The 15,255-nt window shown below is 38.3% G+C and overlaps 1 protein-coding gene across 1 annotated transcript in view; it reads right to left on the bottom strand.

The window, feature by feature from the left end:
• Positions 1 to 7,413, bottom strand: part of LOC110999595 — a 170,559-nt gene extending 163,146 nt beyond the window's left edge. Inside the window, exon 1 of the mRNA XM_022268727.2 lies at positions 7,105 to 7,413. The gene's annotated coding sequence lies outside the window, so the exon portion shown is untranslated. The remainder of the gene's footprint in view (positions 1 to 7,104) is intronic.
• Between the last annotated feature and the right edge of the window lie 7,842 nt (positions 7,414 to 15,255).

Genomic DNA, 15,255 nt, shown 5'->3' with positions numbered 1-15,255 from the left:
CTGGACAATGTTTTTTTAATTAATTTTCAATTTATTAGTTGTTGTTGATTTTGGAATGTTTTACATTGGATCCGACAGACGGCGCTACCATCGCAGTGTCAAATTTTAAATAATATTCGAATTTTAATTTTAGTCTGTCCCGAAATTTAAAAAAAGTTTTGTTATCATTGTGTTATATCGTGTGTGACCATGTGCTGGATCGTTAGATATTGTCATAACATTTGAATAATAATTTTCATCAAAATGGCTTATTAAAATTGAAATTTTGAAATTAAAGACGTGTAGACAGGACAACGTCTGTCGGATCCGCTAGTATATATATAAAAATTATATGTAAGATAAAAAGTTATTAGCGGTCAGAAGTTCGCATCGGGATTAACACTGACCGTGTTGATGCTTCATCTCAAGTGGCCCCGACTAATATTCAACATTTACAACATTGCTGCAAAAATCGTAAAAGAGGATGTAGAGAGAGGATGTCGGGTCTGCTAGTCGTTTAAAAGACCTATGACTTGTACACTAGCCCTACGCCTACCATTTGTTACCTGGCTTATCACCTGACATTCTTAAAAATAACCCAGTAGAGCAACCTGTCCAATTTAGCATCGAAAAAGAGTTAGTTATACCAATCATTTAATTGCTATCAATATGTAATAAAAATTTCTAGCAGCAGCAGTTATTTACAGACTTTATTACGTACCGTGTAGGTACATTGATAAATAATTAATAACTATTATAACGTATTTAATATTAAAAACATTATCTGTCATTTGAGACTACAGAGTACAGCAAAATGTTTTTGAGCAGGTAAATCTCGCACAAAGCGTGGTCTTTGGTGTATTTGACGCGCGGAATGATCCTCGCCAGATCAAAGGCAATACAATTACCTACCCCCCCCCCCCCTTTACACCCGTTGTATCAAAATAGATACTACTAAATTATTTCAACTGCAATTTAATCTGTGCAGAATGCCACATAAATGCAGCTATAGGTATAGGCTCTGTAACTTCTCAAAATGATTGGAATTAAAATATGTGTGATTTGTTTTAATATGTACGTGTGTTGTGATGTGCTATTTATTAAAGCTGAAAAGATGAGGGACAGTTTGGCGGTAAAAGTTACGAGGAAGACTATTAGATAAAGATTAATGGAAAAAACCCTCTAATTGTGAATATGTCAAAAAATAACGAATTTATTTAAAATTTATATAAAATTATTATAATCAGGTACAAAAGAATGACGTAAACCTTGTTATCAATAATAGTATAATCACTCGTACAGTAGTATCTTAGAATATGCGGCACTGGAAACCCAGAGCAGGTAGTAGAAGCCCAAAAAATGGGACGCAGTACATATACGTGTTTTGTGCAGTTGAATCGGAGTTATCTCAGCTTTATTACTGTTGCAAGTTGCTAGATACGCCGAAACTATTAAATACTAAATGAGTTGTCAATTATCAAAATTAGTTTAGCGTTTGTAAACCCTTGCACCTTTTTAAAGTACAAGAACTAAACACATTTACATTTACAACGTATGTTCGGCGATTTGACATTAAGATCCATCACAATGTTCAGGGTCTGACGATAGCGATCGCGGAGTTTGACAACTGACCAGAGCGGTGACATTTATTTCTCGATGGAGAACACCTTTGACACAATCGGTAATATACTGTGTGAGTAGCTTATATATATATAAGTGCTTATATGATAAAAGAGGGACATCGCCATGACTAATGCGAGATCGTAATATGTTTTCAGAACACAAATTAATTCAAGAGCAACAATTTCAACTAACTTCACAAAAAGTTCTGATCACATTCGAATCATTAACATTATCCTGAGGTTTGAGAAAGACGGACGCTACTTTACATTGTAAATTACCGTGGATATGATCAAATAATACCGACGGGACTGAAGTGGTAGAACAAATAATTACATATTAGATATTTTTACTGTTTTATGACAATTTATGATCACTACATGATATAGTCAACTTTAGCTAGCTATATATATATCAATTGTGTGTTAACTATACAACAGCTAAGTGCAGAATCTTCTTATGATATGGCAGAGATCACAGATAAGAATTAGTTAATACTGACGGTGGTATAAATGCTGACAAAAGAGTAAATTGATAAAAATTATCATACTTACAAGGAAGGAGTGTATTTGAAGCCATCCATTTGCCGTATGCATTTGGGCACCGACGTTGAGTTTTAGAAAAAAAAGCGTGTCATTAGTAAAACCGCAACAGTAATTATTTAGTTTTTGTTTCTCGTGCCGTGAGAACACAATCCGCAAACAATGGGATTGATATAATTAAATTTAACCTTACGTGTCACAGACACTGAGCGATCGCTCTCTTGCTTTTGGTACCTGCTAATGTACAAAAGGCGCGAATGTGAGACATGATTGATTGTTATAATATGTCATTTAGAGTATATGTTTTTACAAGTACTTAATTGAATAAAAGTATATTGCATTATATTAATGATGAGCGGAGGCTCGTCTCAGGGAACTTTCGCAGTTCTTGTAATAATATATCCAGCAAGTTCTTGAAACTGTAGCGAATTATCCGGCAAAGAAAACGAGACAGTTACGCGTACAACAAACCACTTCTCGCTGCCCGAGAGAAAGGTTGAACTGTCGACTCTTTAACTATCTATAATCTTTCATGTGAATATATGATAGTATGTTAGTACATTTTTAAGATATATAAAAGTGCATCGTCTCATATGGTAATGTCGCGCAGTTTATGCTAATGGCTCACTGCACTGGGTCAATCTCTTGTTATTGTGCACTTTATGTAGTGCATGCGTCATGGTCAGGTACGAGGTAACTAAAATGAAACTCGTACAATCTGCTAACCTCAGAAATAAAAATGTACTCTCTCATTAATACTATTAAGTACTTATTTATTTATTAAGTCTACAACATCATACATATTACTAAATCTACTGATAATTTTATAAAATTTTATATCTAATATGTATGACAACACATGTAAACATAAGTTATGCTAAAAAAAATACAAAATTAAAAACATAAACAACTTTAAAAAAGTTAATTGTTGTTTAGACTTTAGAGGTTCCTTAAAATAACCAACAACATTAAAAATATTTCCCCTCATTGGTATATCTGATAGCTAACCTTCCAGGTTAAATTTCTATACGCGACTACAATAGGTACTACTCAATATCAAATTACATACCATTACAAATATTATTCACCAGTCGATTGCATACACTCGTATGATCGTACTTGGTTTAAATAAATTCACTAAAGTGATTTTTTTATATTTTCTTTCTGTTATGTTTATGTTTGTTTCTTCTTAATAACTCAATACATAATAATAAAGTATTCCTTTTTGCGTAGGCATTACGGCCTGTGAAAAACAAAAAGCAAAAGGGGTACTGCGGCGATTATGCAAAACAATCTTAATCCTTTTAGCGAGTGGCACCGTTTGACGTGTGTGAGCTGTGACATAATTACTTTATTGCTATACAATTGAGTTTATTGTTCCTCCCGGAATTAACAAGTTTTGCTGAATTCGGAAATGTCGCGCTTTTCTCACGTACGTCGCCCCAAATGAGCTTCTGTCACCGACTGTACGCCTTGCGACTGTTCCACAAATACATTTTAGGCTTATGAGCACTTTGTACATTCTCGGCTAGTTATTACATCTAAGTTACACTCGTTTACTGACTTAAACGCTGACACGGCCATGGTTCAAAAGCAACGATTATTTAATGTAATTTCAATATAACTCCTACGATAACAAATGGTTAAAAGCGATGGAATGACGAAATAATAAGAGTTTCTGGGGATAAATGGGTGGAAGACCGAAGAATAAATACTAGATCCTAATGGAAAATTGAGAAGCCGCTTTTGGGTAGGCCGGAGTAGGTATGAAATTGCAGCCTCACAGCACTCTGCAATGTTAAATAATTTATGAAAAGAAATTAGTGCCTCATAGTAAATTCCCCGAAGTACTGAATGGCTGAATATTTATAAACGCAAAGTTAATCAAGTTGTCACCGCGCTGTAAGTCGCAATAATTTACTGAAACAGAGTCACCAATACTATGTCGCTACTGACCACTACCACACCACTGTAGCGGGTAGATTAATTCTTTTAATTTATGTGTAATCTGTGTCTAAAAGTTACATGAATTAACAGATACTTTGTAACGTATTTATAGACTACTTTATTTACAAATAATGAAATATTTCGTATGTCCCTTTGTATGTAAATCTTTCAAACTACTCAACGGATTTTGATGCGGTTTTTTTTAATAGATAGAGTAAATCAAGAGGAAGGTTTATATGTAACATAAACACATCATAATAACATCCATTAAATAGTGGAGAAGTACTGTTATTTTTGAGGTTTCTAATGTGATGTCGTAAATAATTACATTTTTTCCGCTTACATTCCAAACGCAGGCTGAAGTCTGAACCCTACGAGTTTTATCAAAATAATGTACTAAGTATTGTACACATTGAAAAGGTCTACAGAAAAGTCCGTGATGGTATATGTCTATGTCTTATGGATAACCCACATTTTTATATACAACGTTCACAGATTTTCTGTAGTGTATTTAGTATCAGCATTGTACCCGTGCGAAGCCGGGGCGGGTCGCTAGTAAAGAATAATATGAAAAACAAAGTGAAAAACTGAAAATTAAGGAATTTCTTTTAATCGAAGCTACTTCACAAGCGCATACGCCCCACCTCCTCCTCCACCTCTGACAAACTGACAGGGGTAATTATTTGGACAATCCGAAGCGACGAACCGTAAAACGGATCGGCCGTCTAAAAAATCAGAATAATATTAAGTCGAGAGCTCCGGACCAGTTAATATTCTAATAAAAAATATATAGACTCCGTTACTTAACACAGCAAATTATATATACGAGTGTTAATTGCGCTCATTTTTTTTTTAAATTACATAATGCATATATACTCATGTTACTGGCAGAATGTGTATTAATAAACTACGCACAATCAAAGTTTCCGTTACAGAGAGGCGGGCCGTGCGGTTCAGATCACGATAGGTAGCGCTCGTTTTGTTATGTCAGCCTCAAGTTTGAAGCCTACGAGACGGCCTGCTAAGCGATGAGATGAACGATAGCCCACGATACCATCACCTTTGCTGTACCGCGTGCTCTTTGGTAACTGTTCTTTATAGTTAATATTAACGACTGCTCTGTAAAGTAAAAGCACAAAATATACTATTTTGCATCCACCAACTAGGAACTATAATAGTTGAGAAAGAAACCTAATTATTTTGAAAATAATAATGATGGTCACCAACTCTGGTCTAATGAGTATCAATGAGCCAAAACTAAGTGTTAGCATGTTTTAATTCATGCAATATGTATTATTATCCTTTAAATATATAGAGCTATGTTCTTTTGTTATGTCTATATTTCTTATGTAGGTAGAGTAGTGAGTTGCACATTGTATGCTAATCATAATTTATGTTAAGACAGTGGTGACTAAGTAATGTGTGCTTTACGAATACTGATCCAGAGATTATACATCTACTAAATATGGTATAGTTATATATTTATACATATATGATTGTCTATTACATTAAATTTGAAACATGAAGCAGTAAAAGGATCTATGATAATAAAAATAATATTATAAATGGATCTATGAATTCTTTTTAAAATAAACAAAAAGATATTTATTTATTTGATTAGTATAATTTTGTGTATTAAGCACTAATGCCTGCTCTCTACATCCAAAACACTAAAATCAGATGACAACATTGAATTGCTGGCTTATAAACTGCAGACCATTTCTGGAAAAGTGCAATGTGTGATAGAAGTCACTAGAACCTGTTTGATGAGGGGAATGCCTGGAAGCTTATCAATGCTACATTTGATAAATTTAATATAAATCTAAAAAAAAGAAATGAAGATACAACCATGTTTGAACATATAATAAATATAATCACAGTGTTATGTCGTAGGGTATTCTTCTGGGGGGTGCTGCTGCAGAGGTTCAATCCATATTTGTGTTGCAGAAGAGGGCTGTTTGGGGTATTTGTTGTGTTTCCCTGAGGGAGTCGGTACGGAATAGATTGAAGGAACTAAATATTATGACATTCGAACGATTTTAAAACAAATGGTGACTTTCACCAGTATAATACACATAATAGAACTAATTTGAGTGTGCGACCCACCAGGCTCCAGAAGATAAACCACTCCTTATATGGAAATTGTATTAGTGTTTACAACAACTCCCAAGCGAAATTAGAGAACTATCACTAAATAAATTCTTGCGAACTGGTTTTTTCTTGACGTTCATAAGTGTACATGTTTACCTATATGAATAAAGATATTTTGATTTCATTTCATTTACTTAATGCTATGTTTAGAATAGACTCGCATTCTGAACACCTAATTGTGTATTTTCTGTCAGCAAACCCTTGATTGTATATCTCAGTAAAGAAAGTAAACATTATTACTTCAACTCACTACAAATCACTTAAACTATTAACTTAATACATTTAACATTAACAGATGTGGTTAAGAGTAATGTACTAACAAGAAATAAAATAATGTTACAATATACATGTATGCAAAATATCTTTTAAACTAACAGCATATGCTTTATTATGTTGCTTTTTGGTTGAGAATTAAAAAAAATATTTCACCAGGGGATTGAAGTTTGCTGTCCCAATGTATCTGATATGTATAAAAAGTTTCCATAAGCATATTTTAGTAGGAGTGCAAAGGATTTTAATTATATTCCAAATATAAAGAAAAATAGTTATAACATGTTAAATGTTACTATATATATATATATATATATATATATATATATATATATATATATATATATATATATATATAATATATACTAATACTATGTATCATATATATGTACAGATAAAATTATTATCTTATACTTGTAATTCAATATCTAGACCATAATTTTAAAAAGTTTTTTGTACAGTGTATACACTAAAAGTTAAAAAGCTCTAAGTGAGAAACTTTAATGAACATGCGCGGTGAAGTTTCTCTGGTATATAAAGTACTTAACTATTATTAAACTCTAAAAGTTTTAAACATATGAAAGAACTTTTTTACCTTTTAAGTTCGGAATGCTATCCTGATAGTTTAATAACATAAAACGCTGCATACACTATGATATTATCAGCACATTCCACACAAAACACTAGAGAACTCGTCTCGATCACAGAAACTTACACCTTTTTGAATTAACACTGAACACAAGTTAACTAAAATGAAATCCTAAACATTAATAACACTGATTAAATACGTTTAAACACAAATTGAAGAATCAAAACGACTTTCCTTATATAAAACTTTGAAAATTCAAGTAAACAAATGATTTACAGCTTACACGCGACGGCCATCTTCCGCCATTCCGCCGAGTCCCGAGAGCTGACGCATAGTTAAAGGTTAAAGCCGCTACGTGGCGCTCTCGCCAGAGCAATACAATGTATACGGGACCTACTCCCTAGTTGACCTACTATGTGTATGGTACCGTGGTGGTTGTTGATTCTATTTTCAAAAATTGAATATCCTAATACTCTAATACAGCTTTTTGGACAATATGAAGAGAGAAATCTATAAATTAACAATTTTGCGGACTGTGATATTATCTAACGTAGAATATTTTTTTACGTATAAGAAGATAAACAAAAAATAATAATATTTTGATAGTCTTTACCTTCCCCGATGGGTATTGTCTACCTAACTTATACCGCATCTACAAATTCATTTAACTTCAACGTAAAGCTTTTGGCGAGTTTGATATTTTTTCAATTAAAACTTTTATTAGGGTCTACGTAGTGACGTGCCGTCATTCCAGGTTGGATCAAACTTGTCATTAACTTGTCAACTAAACCTCAAGTTTATTAAACATTTTTAATAAATTCAATCGGGTGGATTATTATTTTCTAGTTCATAATATTAAGAATAATCATTTTTTGTACCAAAATATTTTGCAGAAGCGCCATCTTGCATCGAATAGGGGTTAATAGTTATATTTTGTAGCTATAAGTCTACTACCGACTACGGTACTATTATATATTAGTTAATAATATTTATATATTATGTTAGAAGCTCTTCATGCTAAATATAAGGAATAGATATCACATTATTAATTATAAAATACTCATGCTTATCATTATCTTAACGCCATCTAGTAGGGTGTTTACTAACCGACTTTAAATAACGACGTATCTACTCGAGAATATTATATTCTTATTCTGACACGAAAATAAGAGGTTGAACAAAAAAAGTCCTCTGTTGATAAAGAAAAATCACGGTAATTAATAAATGGCTCCCTTGGGCATGTACTTGGTCTTAGTGACTTGCAAAGTTTTAATTGTCACACAAGACATGTAGTGACTGACGTATACATATACAGATTCTGTAAAAAATAATATCCTTACATACACATAAGATAATTAAACCACAAATATTTAACCTGTGTGTAGAGCTTTGATTTCAATTTTGGGTCCGTCCTTAATATATGAACCGCGTGTCACCTGGCGGCTAAGTACCTAAATGCATCCAACATCAGCCGATATAAAAGTAATGTGGGCAATATTGTCAACGGTGACCCAGTTTGCATGCCATTTGTCCTCGTGCCAACATATAAAGCGCAACGGACGCAGATTAAAATTACTTCCATAAAAAATATGACTTCGTCTAAAATTATGGTGGTCACTTTAGTGAAAACTCAAGCGTATAGCGTATAACTTATTATTTATACATTATTGGCTTGCAAACTTGCAAAAAGTTGTTCTAAGAAAATTTATTTAAAAAAATAACGGACTTTAACACTTTTTAGTATAAAAAGAGCTGTTGCTTAGAAAGAGCTGTTGTTTTTTAGAAGCTTAGAAAGAACTCTTGTGGAACGACAAGCGTCGCAATGGAGAGGATGGAATTTTTGCATTCGCCTTGACGTCCAAGGATATAACTCGGCTGCTAGTATTAGTCCGAAGAGTTCTTCAGAGTACTCCTCATGATAAATTCGGTAGAAAATGCTTAGAGAACTAAAATCTCTATGAAAAGCCTAAGGATCAAGACGATCGGGGTTATCAAGTTCAAGGGTTAACTCACGCCTAGTTCCGTTAACTTCACCATGACAATGTTATTCCCATCCGGAGTTAGAGAGATCATAACTTTTGGGGGCCTTCCTTAAAGAACCGGCCAGCGCGAAAACGTCATATGCCCTACTTCTCCGCAGAGGTTCTCCGTAGTTGGAGCCATCTACTACTACTACTAGTAGGCTCCAACTACGTTATTCCGTGACAGCCCTAATGCGGTTAGGTCGAGAATCCTTGCAAATGGCTTCTACTTCCAACGCATGGGAAAGAGCATTGTCTTGAGCTTGAGGTCCTTATGGTCACCTAGATTCACAGCCATTCGAATTTCACGGTCTCGAATACTTTCGACGAAGGCTTGAACATCAACATCTTGTCTGCAACGTCTGGTGTATCCTTTAATTAAGCCCTATAGACGTGTTCTAAATGTGAAGAATCTAAAAACATTGCAGTTGACCCGTCTTCGTAACAATATTAACAGGGATCATCCAATGACAGCCCTGTGAGTTTGGAGGAGGTTTTAGCGAGACTGCGTCCTGAGACTATTGCCCGAAGGTTTACATTGTCTCATTTTTATAAACAGGTATAATTTGATTGACTTGATTGACAAACAAAACCAAACCGTACCAAACATTTATAAATAAAAGTTTAATAGGTTAAATTTAGCCCAATTTTCCATAGACAACGAGTTTTATTTTACAAAATTTAAATGAATAGATTTCAGACTATTAAATTAGATTTCATTAACTGAGATCGACCTTAGAACATAAATATCCTTAGCGTTTTTTTGTAAAACAGTTTAACAATAGCATGAAATTAAAAGGTTTATTGAAAACTGGTTTTACTGAGATTATTGGACGATAAATATGCCAACTAGACCACCACGAACTTATTTGTTAGTCTTCATAGGTGAAGGTTACATCAGTGGTCGGGTTTCTCATATCGGTGTAGGGAAAAAGTACCTAATATTAAAATGAAAGCTTATTGAAAAGGGCGTGTACGCACTGAATAGCCTTTGGGTTATACTATTGAAATGTATATAAGTATATTTCAAGATAGAACAGAAAACTAAATAAATTGCTGTCCCCCCTTCTGCGCACAGGCTAAGGCTTTTCTGAAGTAAGTAGCGATATTATATCTGAGACACGACGTCGTGAAATGTCGCGTCGACGTGATATATGCGGCAAATCCTTATTTATGGCAGCTCAGCAACGAAACGTTTTAAAATTTCTTATCATTTACAAATAAATATTGTATGAAGTTTATTATACAATTCATACGCACTTTATTTTCACTATTACACATATTTGATCGATTCTCTAACTTTCAAATTATTGCTGAATAACAGTGAAATGGGGATGTCAGTTACACGTTTCCGCAATGACTCCGTTCATATTAGTTAGTATGTGATACCTTTTATCCTCTTTATCCCGAGGGTTCTGAGATGAGAGTCGACCCGGGGTCCGCGCATGTTACGGCAGCCCGGGACTCCGAAGGTTTCGTGGGGGGCAGAGCCCCGGAGGACCCAAATTCTTCGGGGCTCCGGGACTACGAGCAGCGTCCGGCTAACGGCGACGGGAGCTCGGATGCTGGATGCGCCGGGGGTTGACAGAGAGGAAAAACTGACGCCCTTGCGTGGTGTTGTTGGAGGAGGCCTTGGTGGGGAGGCCCGTCAAGTGTGCGGACCTCCTTATTCGTCACGGAGGCGGTGGCTGCCATTATATTTTATACATATATATGTTATGTAGCCCTTAGTAACAAGCAGAAAGTATATTTTTTTTTTCTGATAGCGGGAGGTGCGTGAAGGTGACCGGTGGGATTGTGCTTGGCAACGGCAAGGTGAGGGTGGGGGGCACAGAGTGGGAAAAACGCATAATTGCGTTGGTCCAGCTGCGTCACACTGCGTCGTCGCCAGGCCCTTATGCGGACATACCTGCCTGAGTTTCCTGGGTTGAATGCCTAGTGCGACTCCCGGGGAGCTCAATGCGGTGCTGGATGTCATTCATTTATGAATGGGTGTAGTCTGGCACCGAAGCGGTATGTAGAAGGAATTTTTAGTGGGTCGGGCTTTTATTTGATATGACTCTTACTAAAATCGGTTAAGTAGTTCCTGAGATATTTCGATTTTAATTTTCCCAAAATGGCGCACAAAATGGCCGTCTTTCTAACTTCTTTGGTTTTGGTCGGAGGAGGGGCAGGTTTTCATTGTCGTGACCAGCGCCTCGTGCTCGACCTGTTAAGTACGAAACCCGGGTGTGTAGAGTCGGCTCTTCTTTTTTACAATTTTTGTTGGCAGTCCGGTTTCCAGTCTCCCGACCTTCTCAGAGTAGAAAATCCCGCTCAAAACGGGCGACCCGTTCCGGAGCTACGACCGTTTGAAATTTTACAAGATGGCGGACAAAATGGCCGCCTATGTGAAAAACGGCCGCAGTCCCGGCGTCCGTGCTCCGATCTGAACGCGGTTTTCTCCCAGTAGTATCCGTTCATTTTTTCTATTTTTATATAAAGCTAATGCTTTTGAAAAAGTGGGGGGATAGGGGTTCTTGGAATTTTTTTTCGTAAATCTTGGGTTTCTCGAAGGCCAGTGATTTTTTGCGGGTACAAACAGGCAGGGATGTTTTTTTTTTTTTTTTAATAGAACAGGCAAACGGGCAGGAGGCTCAAGTGATACTGCCGCCCATGGACAATCTCAATGCCAGAGGGCTCGCGAGTGCGTTGCCGGCCTTTAAAGAATTAGTACGCTCTTTTCTTGAAGGACCCTAAGTCGAATTGGTTCGCAAATACTTCAGTCGGCAGCTGGTTCCACAAAGTGGTGGTGCGCGGCAAAAACTGCCTAGAAAAACGCGCAGTTGTGGAACGGTGGACGTCGAGGTGATACGGGTGGAATTTCGTATTCTGCCTCGACCTCCGATGATGAAACTCAGCTGCAGGTATTAATCCGAACAACTCCTCTGAACACTCTCCATGGTAAATGCGGTAGAAGATGCAGAGAGACCCCACATCTCTACGCAACGCCAAAGGATCAAGCCGCTCGGAGAGAGTTTTGTCGTCAACGATTCGAACCGCTCTTCGTTGAATACGGTCAAGAGGAAGGAGCTGGTACTGGGGAGCACCCGCCCAAAGGTGGGAATAGTACTCCATGTGGGGCCGAATTTACGCTTTATATAGTTGCAAGCGGTGGCCCGTAGTGAAGTACCGTAGTTAGGTTAGGTTTTTTTTTTTGCACCTAATAGGCCTACCTTCCCCGGCTACATTATCGCCGGGGGCGTTGTCTAAGCTACCCATCCGTCCTTTCTCACATTCATCCTCTAAATAATTTAAAACACAGCTTTAATTTTTATTAGATTTTGTACAGATCAGAGTTTCAATTACAACTTTTTTTTTTTTTTTTTAAATATTCCTTTACAATATTCCAACTTATCTAATTTTCTTTTCATATCTATCCTGAGACGTGGCCCGCGAGGCGGGCAGCCTTCACTTATCCGTGAGTATCCATATGATACCCATTAGCAAGTGGGCGCCGGCCGCCTCGCGGTCCCCGCCCCTCCCTTACTTCCATTAAATTTGGCGGTTCTCTATATTATTTTTAAGCAAAATTCCTCCAGTTGCGATCTGTAACAAGCTAGCATGTCGGGCAGTCATTCAAGACTGACCACCATGCCTGTCATCTGTTCCAGGTCGCATCTGGAGTAGGCAAAACTGGGGCACTCTGTAAGTAAATGCGGGATGGTTCGGGATGGGTTGTTCCACCCCGCTGTCGCACTCGCATTCAGGTGTTTCTTTTAATTTGAAACGGCACAGGTACTCGGCAAAAGGCCCGTGGCCTGTGAGTATCTGTGCCATTTCAGGGCTAAATCTCGCTTCTCTCAGTTGTTTATAAGCGCTTGCAACATTTTTCAGAAATATCTTTGTTATTCCGCCCGTAGTCCCTTCTCTATATCGTTTGTCCCATTCTTCTATCGTTTTCCGTCTTACTTCTTTCCTTATGAACGATAGCGGGTACTCTACGTGGACTGCTTTGACCTTAGAGCTCTCCGCAGCGGCCCTCGCGAGTTCGTCCGCCCTCTCGTTCCCCTCCGTGCCGACGTGCGCTTTCACCCAGTGGAGTCTTATGTTTTGGCCCTTTTTTCGGGCCTCACCTCTCCACCAGGTGGCTGCGGATCTCGACTACTCGGGGGTTCCGAGAGCGTCCGCCCGCGATGGCCTCGAGCGAGGATCTCGAGTCGCTGCAGATGTTCACGTCAGTACCCGCTGCCGTCGCCTCCCTTACTGCACCGACGAGAGCCGCTAGCTCTGCTTGATACACGGTGCAGTAAGGGGCCATCTTTATCTTCTTCCATTTTCGTTCTCTACCTCCCTCCCATTAAGTCCAAGCCGCTCCGACTCCCTTCTCTGTCATGCTCCCGTCTGTGTATATGGCCGCTATGTTTTCGTTTTGTATTTGGCCAGTTGTGATGGCGAAGCTTATATCTGGTCTTTCCGCAGGATGGGGATGTTCTATCGCAGGTACGGCACGCTCAATCCGGTCTCCTTCGCGTATAAACGGGGATGACCCCCTTCTGGCCTCAAACATCGCGGCGGCTTCTTCCACCCTGAGGTCGAGGGGCAGTATCCCCGCCAATAGCGTCGCGGAATTTAGGGGTGCCGTCCTGTTTGTTTTTTTTTTTTTTTTTTTTTTTTTTGTTTTTTTTTTTTATTAACAATCGTCAATATAACATTAAGAATACAAGATAAATATATTTATGCTTCATTTACATGTTTATGTAATAAATTGACTTGAAAAAACTAAGTAATATTCTATTGTGAAATAATATTACAAAAATTGATATTGTTCTAATATTTTGGAGTCTTGATGATAATAGATGGCGCCAGCTGAGAAATAAATTTTGTCCAAACGCGATATTGTTTAATGGCACAAACGACTTAAGAAGTCGATGATTATCTATTACGTCTTCGACGAGGTTAGGTTAGGTTAGGTTAGGTTAGGTTAGGTTAGGTTAGGTTTTTTTTTTTTTTTTTTTTTTTTTTTTTTTTTTTTTTTATATGCACCTAATAGGCCTACCTCCCCCGGCTAATTTATCGCCGGGGCCGTTGGCTAAGCTAAACTTCCTTCCTTTCTCGCATCCGTCCTCTTAATAATTTACAACACAGTAGTAATTTTTATTAGGTTTTGCACAGATCAAGATTCAATTACAACTTTATTTCTTTACAATATTTCAACTTATCTAATTTTCTTCTCATTTCTATCCTGAGACGTGGCCCGCGAGGCGGGCGGCCTTTACTTCTCCGTAAGTATCATCATAATACCCATTAGCAAGTGGGCGCCGGCCGCCTCGCGGTCCCCGCCCCGGCCTTTCTTTCATTAATTTCCTTTCTGTAATTTTTGAACTACAGTCCTCCAGCTGCGACCCGTTGCAAGTCAGCGTGTCGGGCAGTCCCCCAAGATTGATTGCCACGCCTGTAATCCGCTCCAGGTCGCACCTGGAGGAGTCAAAGATGAGGCATTCTCTAATTAGGTGTGTATAGATGGCCAGGGCAACCTCCGGGTTCGCCGTAATAGCTACGCAGCAGGTATTCACAGCGAGTCCTTCGGCACCCGGGACCTTCCTCGGTTTGGATCTTCCAGCGGCACTGATGAGCTCCGCCCTTGTTATTGGCACTTCATCAGGGCTTTTACCCCGTGAGCTGCAAGTCTTTTCCTCTTCCGCTCTCCTTAATATTTGGTTGATGTCATCATCGAACTCAAGATTTTTAGGCGGGAGGAATTTCTGTGTCAGCAGCTGCACCGGTTCTTTGAAGTTCCATGCACTGCCCTTTTCTGTACGCGTGGATTCCTCCCAGTCTGCGTTTTTTGTTTTGCGGGTCGCTTTGTCGTCTCTGATATTGTTTGCGCCCTCGGCTTTTTAACAATACGCGTAGCTCAGCCTCGCCGCTTTGTCCCACCCCTGTCGGGTTGGGCAGCTCTGGCTGAAGGCTCCGTGCTCTGCGTCTCTTCCCTTGATATCTTTGCAGTTAACGCAGCTGGGAGGCTTCCCTTCCCCGAGGATTTGGCAATCGGCCCTCATGTGGGCTCCTCCACAGTGACTGCACACCTCTGTCTCTTTTTTACAGAGTCTGCGGGTATGCCCATACCCCAGGCACATAGTACATTGGACCAGAG

This window comes from Pieris rapae, chromosome 18 (genome assembly GCF_905147795.1).
Source record: "Pieris rapae chromosome 18, ilPieRapa1.1, whole genome shotgun sequence".
In the NCBI taxonomy this organism is placed as follows: Eukaryota; Metazoa; Arthropoda; class Insecta; order Lepidoptera; family Pieridae; genus Pieris; species Pieris rapae.
Note: the sequence above shows the minus strand (reverse complement) of the source record. Positions and strands in the feature narration are given on the sequence as shown.